This window comes from Kryptolebias marmoratus, linkage group LG13, assembly GCF_001649575.2.
Source record: "Kryptolebias marmoratus isolate JLee-2015 linkage group LG13, ASM164957v2, whole genome shotgun sequence".
Classification (NCBI taxonomy): Eukaryota; Metazoa; Chordata; class Actinopteri; order Cyprinodontiformes; family Rivulidae; genus Kryptolebias; species Kryptolebias marmoratus.
In genome coordinates this window covers 769,410-781,565 of record NC_051442.1, presented here as the reverse complement: position 1 = coordinate 781,565, position 12,156 = coordinate 769,410, and positions in this window count along the sequence as shown.

Genomic DNA, 12,156 nt, shown 5'->3' with positions numbered 1-12,156 from the left:
TAGGCAGAGTTTGAATTCCCATTTAATCTCCACTCTTGGTCGTGCACAAATTTAGGATTATTTTTGTTAGTCTACCATTCTTTCACACCAGTATTTTTGAGCAACAGCTGTTTTAAACGTGTAAAAAAGAAAAAGTCTCGTCTCAGCTGGTCATTAGGGCGGGCTCTCACTGAGCTGCAACTGTTGGGACTTTGGTGACTCAGAAATGTGAGAAAATATGAATTTTCTGCTGCAGTCTCTCTGCACTCTGACTGTTACAGACTGAGTGACCATTGAGTCATGCAGCCATGTTTTCAGCAACCAGTTTTTGAAAATCATTGATTCTTTTTGTGTGAAAACTGTTCTTGGGCGTGCAGAGTAGCTTCACTGCCCGCCTCGGCTCGTTCTGCACCCTCCTCGGCAGCAGCTTTAATGACCTTCTTAATGAAGTTGTGCAGATTTGGACCAGCTTTTCCCTGATTATTATTTCCCATCAGTGTAGGTTTTAGGCCTGGACATTTTCCTCTGATGAGTCGAGCTGCACAGGAGTCAAAATACAGATGAGACAACAACTCTGACTATTTTAACACAAAAGTTGTTGCACAAATGTTCAGAACTGAAGTGATGGAACTGCATTGATGGATAAATCACCAATCGGGTCATTCATTAATGAAGAAGCACGGAGTTAACGAGGACTGCATGTCAAACATCTCGGACAGTTTGAACATTTTAAATCCTGCAGCCGGCTGACCATCACTACGTCACATCATGGAGTCGTGAAGCTGGCTTCCCCTTTTTGTGGTGCTGATTTCAGGTAGGAATAATGTCCTGTGTCTGTAATACCTGAACTAACAGTGTAAGACTTGTTTTAGAGGCAGAGTTTAAACCAGATTCATGAAAACAGGTGAGACAATTAGCATCCAGGAGCAGATGAGTGGCAGGTCATAAAGAGTCGATCACAACAAACAGTCAAATACAAAAGCCAGGAGAAAACAAGTGACAATGACATCTTTAATCTTCCTCTGAAGCCTGGTTCATTTATTGAATCCGGAGAGATCCTCACACAGACACATCTGGCAACAATATCCCCTGGCAGAACACGACGAACATGCCTAGACAGCCACAGATGTCTCTGTCTTTAAATCTACCGGGATGGGAGCCTTCATGTTTTCTATTTGTCAAAGGTGGAAGGCTTATTTCCACAAGATTATTTCAAGGTTTGAAAGCCCAGAAATAAATGGTGAAAGAAATTTAACCTCGTGATTCATAACACGGCAACAAAATATGCAAATAAAAGCAAAGCCACAAAACACCCAAAAAATAAATTTTACTTTCTGTACTGAAGCAAAACTTTGGATGTCGAGTCGCAGCCAGTTTGAAACCAAGGTTCAGATTTGCAGATCGTGTTTGTGACTCTCACAGTAAAACCGTCGTGTTTTTCTTCACATGCAGCAATCAGTGAACCTGCAGGATCGATTTTAAAAGTGAGCGTTGGACGGACTGTAGAAACCTGCTGAGCTGCGCAGACACGTTTCCACCAGCTCTTAACACAAAGTTCTTCATGAATATGATGCTGATAGAGCAGATACTGGCTGCAGAAAACACAGTCCTTGTGAATCTGCAGGAGAGATTCCATTCCAACAAGGTTTCCCAGCAGAACAACCTGCTGCCATGTTTCTCAGGGACGAGACGCACACAGACCTGCTTGTTCACTTGATATAAAATAAATGGTGATCAGACCAGCTCAGGTCGCTGATGCTCTCCTTCTTGCTGGATGTGAAAGCTCTGCTGGAACTTGATCTTTAGTAGCTCTTTTATTGGACCAAAGAGCAGCAGAACAACCTTAATTTTCTTCCTTGGATCATTTTTTTGGTTTGTCCTGACCACCGAAGACCAGAAACGTCTCACAAATCCACTCATCTTTTTGCTTTTTCCACTTGAAATGCTTCCAACACACCACATTCAGGACAGAATGTTCACCTGGTGCCTAATATTTTCTGCCAACTACCATTTGAACAAGATAAGATCAGTTTTACTTGTCAGGAGTTATAAAATCAGAGACGACTGCTGTAAATTTCTGCTGACTTAAAATTCAACACTTGGACCTAATTCTACAAATCTGCGATAAGACAAAGTTGTGTGGAAGCTTTGGGCAAAGATAAATAGATAAGAGACTGACGGGGGAGAAATAGGGTAAATCCAGAGTGAGGAATGGAGACGTGGTCAGACTGCTGAGCAGAGGTGACGAGAAGACAGATAATAATAGACAGCAGAGAGAATTAGATGTGAGGAGGAGGAGGAACCATCCATCCAGAGTGTTTAAGATGAATGAAAAGGGTGGACATGTGTGTGTGTTCATTGTTACTCATTTTGTTGTCCCAGGTTTATTAAGGATTTCTTTTTGCAGCTTGGTCGGGTTTTCTTTGGTGATATTTGGGTCGGAGTCCGATCCTGTCAGATGATTACAGCCTCGCTCCCTGACTCTCTGACGCCAGCGAGCAAAGTGCCAGGTGGCTTTCAGCCTCACAATCGTTTGTTTATCAGGCCGTCATGTTTATGTAAGAAGCTCACCTCTCTCATCTGTCTGAATCACAATCCGGGCGGCAGCGCATCACCACTAAATGGGCCACAGAATCAAAAAAAAAAACAACATCCTGGTGCTGGCTGAGCACTCGCAGGAAGGTTCTCCGCCAAGGAAGCGACACAACGCATTTCTGCATCAAATTACAGAGAAGCAGAGAGAAACAGGCAGCTGCTGAGCTGGGAGAGAAAACCACTTTTCATTTCATGTTTATTCAATCAAACAAACAGGAAATAAGAAGATATCGGGTCATCGTGTAAAACAACCCATCATTCAGGCGAGCGGCGTCCAGTTCTGGTCCTTAAGGCCGCAGTCCTTCGTGTTTTAGATGCTTCTCTGCTTCAGAACATCGGATCTGATTAATGAGCTCCTGCAGAACTTGTGGACATCCTGAAGAGACATGTCAGCCACTGAATCAGGTGAGTCATCAGGTGGTTGGGTTTTACCTGCAGTCTGTGTGATTCCAAGTGAAACTGAATATTTCCTGAACTTCTAACTTCATGTTTTCCGGGTTCATCTTTAAACTCCACCTCTGAAGTGATGGGATGGCTTCTGGTCTCCTTAACGTCTGCATCAGTTGAGTTTTCCTCCCGTTCTCTGCAGAACGGAGGATGACCCTCAGCGTCTCCGTTCAGACCTTCCTCCTGCGAGTGCAAACCCCCGTCATCGTCATGGCAACGACGTGAAGCAGCTACAGGGAAATTGGCTCGAGTGAATTTGAATTTGTGTTTGTCTTTTCCAATCTGAGATGAAATTAACCGTAAAAACACAAAAACAGGCTGGCAGTGAGTCAAATTTCCATCTCAGCTCCTTTCATCGTCCTAAATGACAAAAACAGCATTTTGTTGTAATGACAATGTTACAGATCATTATTTTTAAAAACCTCAGGAGGTAATCAGATTACATGTTGTGGCTGTATGGTTTGATGTGAGGTTCAGCTGGTGGTGGAGGATCTTTCTGAGCCCAGCTGTGAGGTAAATAAGAAAAGGTCTCGGACAATAAAGAGCCGTTTGCTCTTTGCTTCATATTGTGCAGATAACAGCTGGTTGTCCTCTTATTTAACGCCTTATTTCCTCCTCCATCAGAACAAATAACACTGTTAAAAGCTTTGTTGTTGTCTGTAATGATGTCAAACTCTGGATTTCCGACCAGCTCTTATTTCCTGAGCCAAATTAAAGCAGGAAACATCGACTCGGGTCCCGATGATCGCTTTAAATGTCTGACGACTTTTCTCCAGCAAACCCGGTGGATGTGAAATAAAATTCTGTTTAATTTTTGACAGAAACCATCCATCATTATCTGCTGCTGGTTCTGGGGTCGGGTTGGGTCGGGTTCTGTCCTTTGACAGAGAAACGGTGTTTTAGTCCTTCATTGTTGTTTTAACTTTTCCTTTTCCGTGTCAGTGAAGATTTGAATTTAAGAGCTGATTAAAATTTGTTTTATAGTCTGCAGTTAACTGAATGTAAGCTTTTCTGAAAACATCTGACAAAACAATCACTTTTTTTTTAAAGAAAATGTCCCATAAAAACAAGTTCATATTCAATCAATAAAAACTCTCGAACCATTAAAGACTTACATTAAACTGACAATAAATCCGTGAATGACACATTAGGAGAATAACAGATGTTTGTTTTGTGTCATAAAGATAATCTGTTGCCAAACCTTCACAGATAAAGTGCAGCTTCATTTGTCTAATAAACACATGTGAAGTTAAGAATTTGCCAAAATCATTTCTAAACGACAGTAAAACCACAAATTTACAACCAATTGTCCTCGTTTTACATTAGAACAGGATTTAAAGCCTCCAACGAGTCAGAGAAATAAACCAGAACCACTCAGGCTCTTTGAAACTCAGATGTCTGCTGAACATCCATCCATCCATCCATCCATCCATCCATCCATCCATCCACCCATCTGTGGTCGTGTTGCAGAGGCAGCAGGTCCTGAAGTGAAACCAGAACACTCCCAATCTTCCAGCTCCTCCTGGAGGACCCCAAGGTGTTTCCAGGCCAGGGAGGAGACAGATGTTATCCCTCCAGTGAGTTTGGCCCTGGGGTCTTCTCCCAGTGGGACATGCCTGGAAAACCAGGACCAGGAAGCATCCTGATCAGAGGTCTTCTCTTCCTCACCTCTGCTGACTGCTCTCAGTGAAGATGGAGCTCTTCATTTATCTCCATGGCTGAGCCCGGCCACCCGTTGGAGAAAGCTCATTTTGGATTCTGTTAAGATCTACATCTCAGGAGCAAAACTCTCAGATACTTAAACTCCTCACCTTGAGACAAAGACCCCTGAGTTTCTCACCTCTAACCAAGAAGGATTCAACGTTTGTCTGGTTGAGAACCATGACATTAGACTTAGAAGAGCTGATTCTTATTCCAGATGCTTCAACCTCCCACAGCACACACTGAAGATCATGGGTTCAAGATGCCAACAGAACCACATCTGCAAAAAAACAACAACATGAGATCCCCTCCGGTCTGAAACGGCACCTCGAGATCCGGTTCCTGATCATTACAGAAACGATCCGAGACACAGAACCATCTCTGATCCTGATCCTGAGGATGTGGTCACAGCTCCTGTTTAGGTCCTGCAGGAACCAGATAACAGCACCTCTGGCTCCTGGTTCACTGATCAGTAAGTTTTCAAACCTTTCTGGTCTCAGGAAGAGCACTCTGAAGATTTCAGCAGTTTCACAAGCTGTTTTTCTCTGTTTATGCCAAAAACAAAGTAACTAGTTTCTTGCAGACTTTTTTTTTGCCTGTCTCTGGCCTAAACTTTCCCACCGATGGAGAGAATTTGGTTTGTGTTCTTTCATTTTACTGAATGCAAAGTTAAACAGCACGGACTGTTGAAGACAAGAAAGAAGAAGCAACACCAGCGAGGTGGAAATGATGGGAAAAGGGATTTGTTCTGGATGACCTGATGAGAAAAGAATTAAAAAATAAAACATGAATCTCCTGGTATTGACTGAGTTTAAATCCATTTGTTTTGCTCCACCCAGAGACAGACCTGTTCTGTAGGAGGAAGAGGAAAAGGTAAGGAGGTGAGGAGGTAAGGAGGTTTGAAAAGCGAGCCCCTCTGTTGTGTCTCGGAGCGTGAAGAACTTCAGTGTTTGTGTTTAAACCGTCTGAAGTCATCTCTTTGTTTCTTTCAGACCAACTGATTGCAGAAGGTTTTCTAGAAGAAACCATAATAAGTTCAGATATAAACTATCACACAGAGAAAAATCTGAAAACACTTCGCTCATGAATAACACATTTTCTTTTCTGTTTTTTTCTGGTTTTGCATGAAAGCTTACGAACGTGATCATCGTCCCAGCTGGAGAAGAGAAATGTCTGAGAATGATAATCAGAAAGCAGCGGCGGGCCTCTGATTGGTTTGATATTCAGCTTTAATCACAGAGAATGGCAAATTCATTATTTATACATTTCATTCTTCCCTTTGTAGTCGTGGCTTCAGAAACTCTGAACTTTGGGAGTTGTGTAATTAACAGATTTCCAGGCTGTGCGATCTGTGTGTGTGTGTGTGTGTGTGTGTGAGATGGAAATCAAAGACTAATACCAAATGTCTCCACATGATATGACGAGTTCTGCTGCTAAAATGTCAGCGCCTCATAACCAGGAAGATGCAGCAGATTAAAAACTGTGTGGGACTCTTTTCACAGTTTAACAATTTAGTTTCAATAACTATAAGACGCCTCAAATGTTTTCAGAAGAAGAACGTTTTATTAAATTGTTTCTCCAGAAAAATGTCACATTATAGTAAGTAAATAAAACCAGAGGCAAACAGTTGTTTTTGTGTTTAACTGCATCTAATCGAGCTTTTTTCACACATGAACACAAAACGATCAAATCTAAACTAACAGGTCTTTTTTACATGAATAAGCGCAGTTCTTTGCCTGCTCGCTGACAGTTTGTGTACTTTGTGTAGTTTGAGGCTGTTTGTGCAACTTTGTTTTGAGAAGAAAACTCACAAAAAACTGCTAAAGACTTCCTCTCAGATAAGGATGGTTTTTAATTGAAATGAGTGAAATAAAACTTCTAGAGTTCATGAAGTGACTGGTTTAAGGCTTACTTTCTGCCTGTCTTATTAAGAGTGCTGTAAGGGATGACAGACATGGTAATCCTAACGAGCTGCTTTTCTTCTTCTAGTTTCCACATTAACTATTTTTTTCTGTCTGAAATGGAAAATAATTCATGAAATGCAAAATGAAACGTGCAAAAACAACAAAAAAACTAGGAAATTCTTCTAATGAATACCTATAAACATTGCATCAATTAAAAAACAACATTTAGTTATTTTATTTACTTTATTGTTGATGTATTTAGGAGTTTTAGGAAATACTGTAAACTATAATATTTGTGCTGATTTCCACAACCCCAGAAGAGCCTTCAACAAAGTCAGAGTCGAAACAGTTTAAAATACATAAATCTGAGCGTAATAACTGTCCGCTCATTCAGGCATACAGAAATAAATATTTAATATACATTTGTCTAAAGCTAATGTGCAGATCGACATGCAGCCATTTCAAAACCAGCCTGGAAGCTTTCAGGGCTAAAGTGCATGTAAAAAGCTTCTTAAACACTAAATTATTCTCAAACCGTCACCTGTTAGAGAAAAAATGCTTACATTTCCTTTGAAATGCATGCAGGAGGTTTTTTTTTGTCGGGGAAATGACCGTTGAGCGTGTCACTGCAGCGTTTTTGTGCATTTAATGGTTGAAGTTGTGGATAAAGAGATTATCTCTGCAGACAGTGCCTGAAGTAACTCTGTCTTCATGAAATATAAGGTTTAAGCCTGTTTTGGGACATTGTTGGAGTGAATATTTGAAGTAAAAGTGTTTATTTCCTGCAGTAGTTAAACAAATAAAGCTTAATTTGGAGCTGCTGCGAGGTCGCAGTCAGAGCCGGTTGTTGTGTTCAGGGTTGGCGTTCCAGCTGCTGCCCAGAACCAGGACACTCATTAAGGATTCTGTTTCCCTCGGTGGTTTCTGGGTTTTGTCCCTCGCAGCTGTTGGTCGTGTCTGAACAAAGCAGGACGGATGAGCCGGACCTTCCATTCTCCTCCTCTTACACACCGACAGCGCTTATTGTCCCAAATTAGCTCATGGACTCATCTTTTCTGTGATTACACAGCAGCAGATGTTGACATTTATGGATTCTGTCTGAGGAACAATGTGAGCTAACGAGAGCTCGCTGATTGGCTGATCGGTCTGAGGTCCAACGAGGGACTGGGACTCCCCTCTGTCTTCTACTGAAACAGAGCTGAAAGAGACAAATCTGACTTGAGCAGTTACACAAAAACTCACTGAATGTTCATCACCTGATCAACATCTGGAGCCAACTTGATTCAAGACGACTGCTGCAGATAATCAACCTGAGAAAATACAAGAATTCATTTTTGGTGTGGTTGTTGCTGAGAGTCATCACCGACACACAATCTGAGGGCTGACTGAACACACACGACCTGTTTAAAACTCTGCTCTGAAAGGCAGCGGGTGATATGCATTCCCCCAAGCATCAGTTTCATTTTAGGATTTATTTCTTGTGGCTTTCTGGCCTCCAGTAGAATAACCTGAATAATAAAAAAATAATCTAATTTTTCTGCCACATACTTTATCTTTTGCTCTAAAATGTCATCAGATATCAGTGATTTGCTCCCCAGGTTTAAATCAGCCTTGTATTTGTACAACATTCAGGTAGTTGTGCTGATAAAAGCTTCAGTTTGTTGACCTACATGGACCTGACAGTACTTTGTGTTGTCTGCAGAACTCTGCAGGTGGGTCAGCGAGTCACAGTCTGACCGTCACACTGACTTCAGATCAGCTGACAGACGGCTTCCTGTGTGCTGTTTCTTTTTTATCTGTGCCTGAAATCACAGATCTGTTCAGTCCTGAGAGATTCTACAATCCTGAACTTTGTGAAATCTTTCCAATTTTATGGAAATGACTTTTCTGTTGATTGTTTGACAAACACCAAGGTTTTCACCACAGTTGGAAAAAGGAAATTGAATGTTTATTGGACTGAAATTTCAATCTTCTGAGCTTTGATTCCCTCGGTGTTTCTGTGACCTTTGCTGAAGCAGGTGAGCTGCGCTCGTACTTGTGTAATTAATTGTGCATGTTTGTCCATGTGTGCTGCTGTGGGGGATTTCTTTGCGTTTCGAGATGTGTTTTTCTTTGCAGCCTGGATCGGCTCTGTTCTGATAAAAAGCCCATCTGCCACCTCGGTTCTGCCATATGGAGCCAGACCAAGACTGCTCCTGGTTAGAGAGATTAGAGAATGAACGACAGATAAATGGAGAGCGGTGACGCTCAAACAGAACGGCCACGAAACACAACAGAGACAAAAAAAAAAAAAAAAACTTAAATCTTAAAATGGAATGAAAAAGGTGGGAATTTGGTAAAAGACAGAAGGATTTAAACAAAGGAAAAGTTCAGGATGAGGGATGGAGAAAAGCCAAGGTGGGAAAGAAGCTTTTTCTTTTCTGCATTCAGTCTATTTCCTCTGTCTGCCGTTTGACACAAAGTTTTTATCAAGGTTCAGTCTTTGTAAGAAATAAAGCTGCACCTAACGTCACCAAAAGCCTGAACTTTTAATGATCATTAGCTTCTCTCATCTCAGTTCTATTTTTACAAACTTCGATTGAACCTTTCAGCAGTTAGAGACAAGAAATAAGTAGTCTGAGCAATCCACAGTTGGAAACTAGAACATAAGATGTAAAAATACACATTACAATTTGATACAATACAGCAAAACACAATGACACCATATAATACAAGAGGACACAATAAAATACAAAATACTTTGTTTCTTCAGGTAAATTTGTTTTAGTCATAGTTTCAGTATGCAGCCACACCTACATTAGGTGGTTTCTTCAAATTCTCCAGGACCAAGCCACATCTGTGTTCATGGCCCCCACATCATGGTCACACTGCCACCATGCTCCACCATGCTCCCGTCAGGACCTCAGGACGCTGCTGTCATGACGATAAACCATCACGACCGACTACAGAAGTTTCATACGTGCCTAAAGCTCCACGTAACGACCTCACCAAGACCCTGAAAAGTCCATCCATGTTCCGTCTGAGCCGTCCTCCAGCATGAAGAGGGTCACATGTGGTCTGCTGGGGTTTTTAGAAAGAAGTTTGAGTTTTTAATTTATGAGTTTTGCTTTTTATGGTGACTGAAGAAACTTTTTCATCTGCAGTCTACACAAAACTTCATCCCTTTTAATAACTGGCTTCTACAACTCCTAATTGCCTTTTTAGTATCACTCATGTGTCTGTTAGATGTATTTTAATTAAACCTTTAGAAATAATTATTGGATAAAACTGCCTATAACTCTAGATATGGAAGTAAAAGTTGGTTTGGTAGTGACTGAGAGTCATCTTTAACACGTACTCTGAGCACTAACAAGTCACTCGAGATCTGGTGGTGGGTGATATGCATTCCTTCAAAGAATACTGCTTTTATTACCAAACTTTGGTTTGTTTATGGCAGAATTCGTTCTTGTGAGGGAATGTGTTTTTTCGAAAATGTGAAGCGAAGTAAACTTTGGTCTCAGAACGACAACCAACACTTTACTACACGTTTCTTTCATACAAACAGCTCAACACATCCTGCTTCACCACTAAATGCTGCCGTTTGATGAAAAAGGTTCAAATGGATTTAAAAAGGCGCAGAAATGTGGAAGAAGCAGCTCCAAACAACTCGAGTCCTTCGGAGTGGGGACACTTGATGTGCTGAAATGGTCAGATTTTACTCAGCAGCTCTCAGTCCTTTGACTCCTGCTGAGTTGCATTAAAAATAATGAAAACATGTGGATGTCACACACGTAATGGAGGGAACATGTGCCTACTTAGAGTCAGCAGATCAGAGGATTGATGTAGAAGTAATTTTCTGTCTGATGCACACATAAAAGCACCGAGTGGCTGACCTTCACTTCCCCCGACAACTCACTCAATCCAGGAGTCCACCAGGAGCTGTCCATGGTGCCATTGTTGGTGGGGTAGTTTCATCTTCTGGATTTAATTTGTCGTTCTGTCCTCACTTTGTAGAGATTTCTGCTTTACAGCGCCGAGCCACAGTTTCACCAGAATCAAACAAGGTCCCCAAAGGCAAACTGTCTGTTCTTCTTCATCGTTTCAGGCTTTGATTCAGCCTCGTTGGGTCTCAGAAGCAAGAAATCTGGGAATCTGTGTGTTTTGGTGCATTAATGAGGAGTCTGCAAAGTTTTTAAAAGCAAAGTTTTGGTGAAGTAAATTTGCTTTGCTTTTTGTTCGCCTACCTTACCTGCAGGTTTCTCAGGAATTACCTTTCAACAAGGTTTTTTAATGCCTCTTCTTTCTCCTATTCAAAATTTATTTCACAAAAATCCAGATTAAAGGTGAATACATTCCAAACCATTTGGTCTTCTTAAGAGACAATGAACCTTACTATGAAAACAAAAAGTTGAATTGTCTAAAAGTGAACATGATGAACTTATTTTCACAGCTTTTAGTTCCCGTGAGTTAAATGTCTCTGTAGCAGGTTTACTCCAACCTAAAAATTGCAACAATTAACAAGATTTTAATGCAAATTTTAGCAGAAAATATTATGAAGTCAGAAACATTGTTGGAGATAACTGCTGCTGGCTCGAGTGAAAAAGGAGGTATAGCTCATATTTTAAACTAAAAAAAACAAAACAACCATTCATTTTTTCCCCACTTATCCATGATTGGGTTTAAGAGGCAACATACCAATGTAGCATAAAGAAGCCCCCTTTTCCATGACCTCTGACCTCATGTCATCTTTCAGTAACTGTTCTCTCTGAAGTTCATTGTTGTTGTACCAGGCATGTCCCACTGAGATTAATAAACCAGCAATGTTTATTTTGTCTTACAGGAGAACTGTACTCAGTTGTGGGTAAAAGAATCTTTGGACAGAATGAGATAAAGTCTTTCTGTTCACCCTAGCAGTCTGATGTCCGAGATGTTATCAAACTTTGTTTAATAACTGAGGAGAAAGCCTTGGTGGGCGACTGCAAGTCAGATTGTTTGCAGCGCTGCACCTTTTTACTTTTCTGAACTTCTGCAGCCGTTTGTCACCAACAGGCCTCCGAGGTGGACTGATCCGGGTTTGTTATCCGTCCTTAAAACAAGAGTTAAAACTAATGTTGACGGAGACTTTGCAGTTTATTTGATTTTATGTGGTTGCATCTTAGCTTATTACTTTTATTTGTATTCAAACTTTATGTATTTGATCTTTGTGTCTTTTATGTTATTTTAATGTAAAGCCCCTTGTGAGTTTTATCTTGAAAGACCTTATTAAAAAATTTGTTACTCCCTTACAGAGCTAACGGCTTGGATCCAGGATCTCAGTCTTCTGGTTATGATCCATAACTCATGACCAAAAGCAAGAGTTGGAACGTAGAAGCTTTGCCTTTCAGCTCAGCTCATCTCCGCCACAACCGACCAGAGAGACGCTGTTATTACTGCTGACAGGGGCCTGATTCATCCGTACCCTGCTCCGTCCCCCGCTCCGTCCCCCGCTCCGTCCCCTGCTCCACCCTACCATCACAAGACTTCAAGATACTTGAACTCCTCCACTTCGACT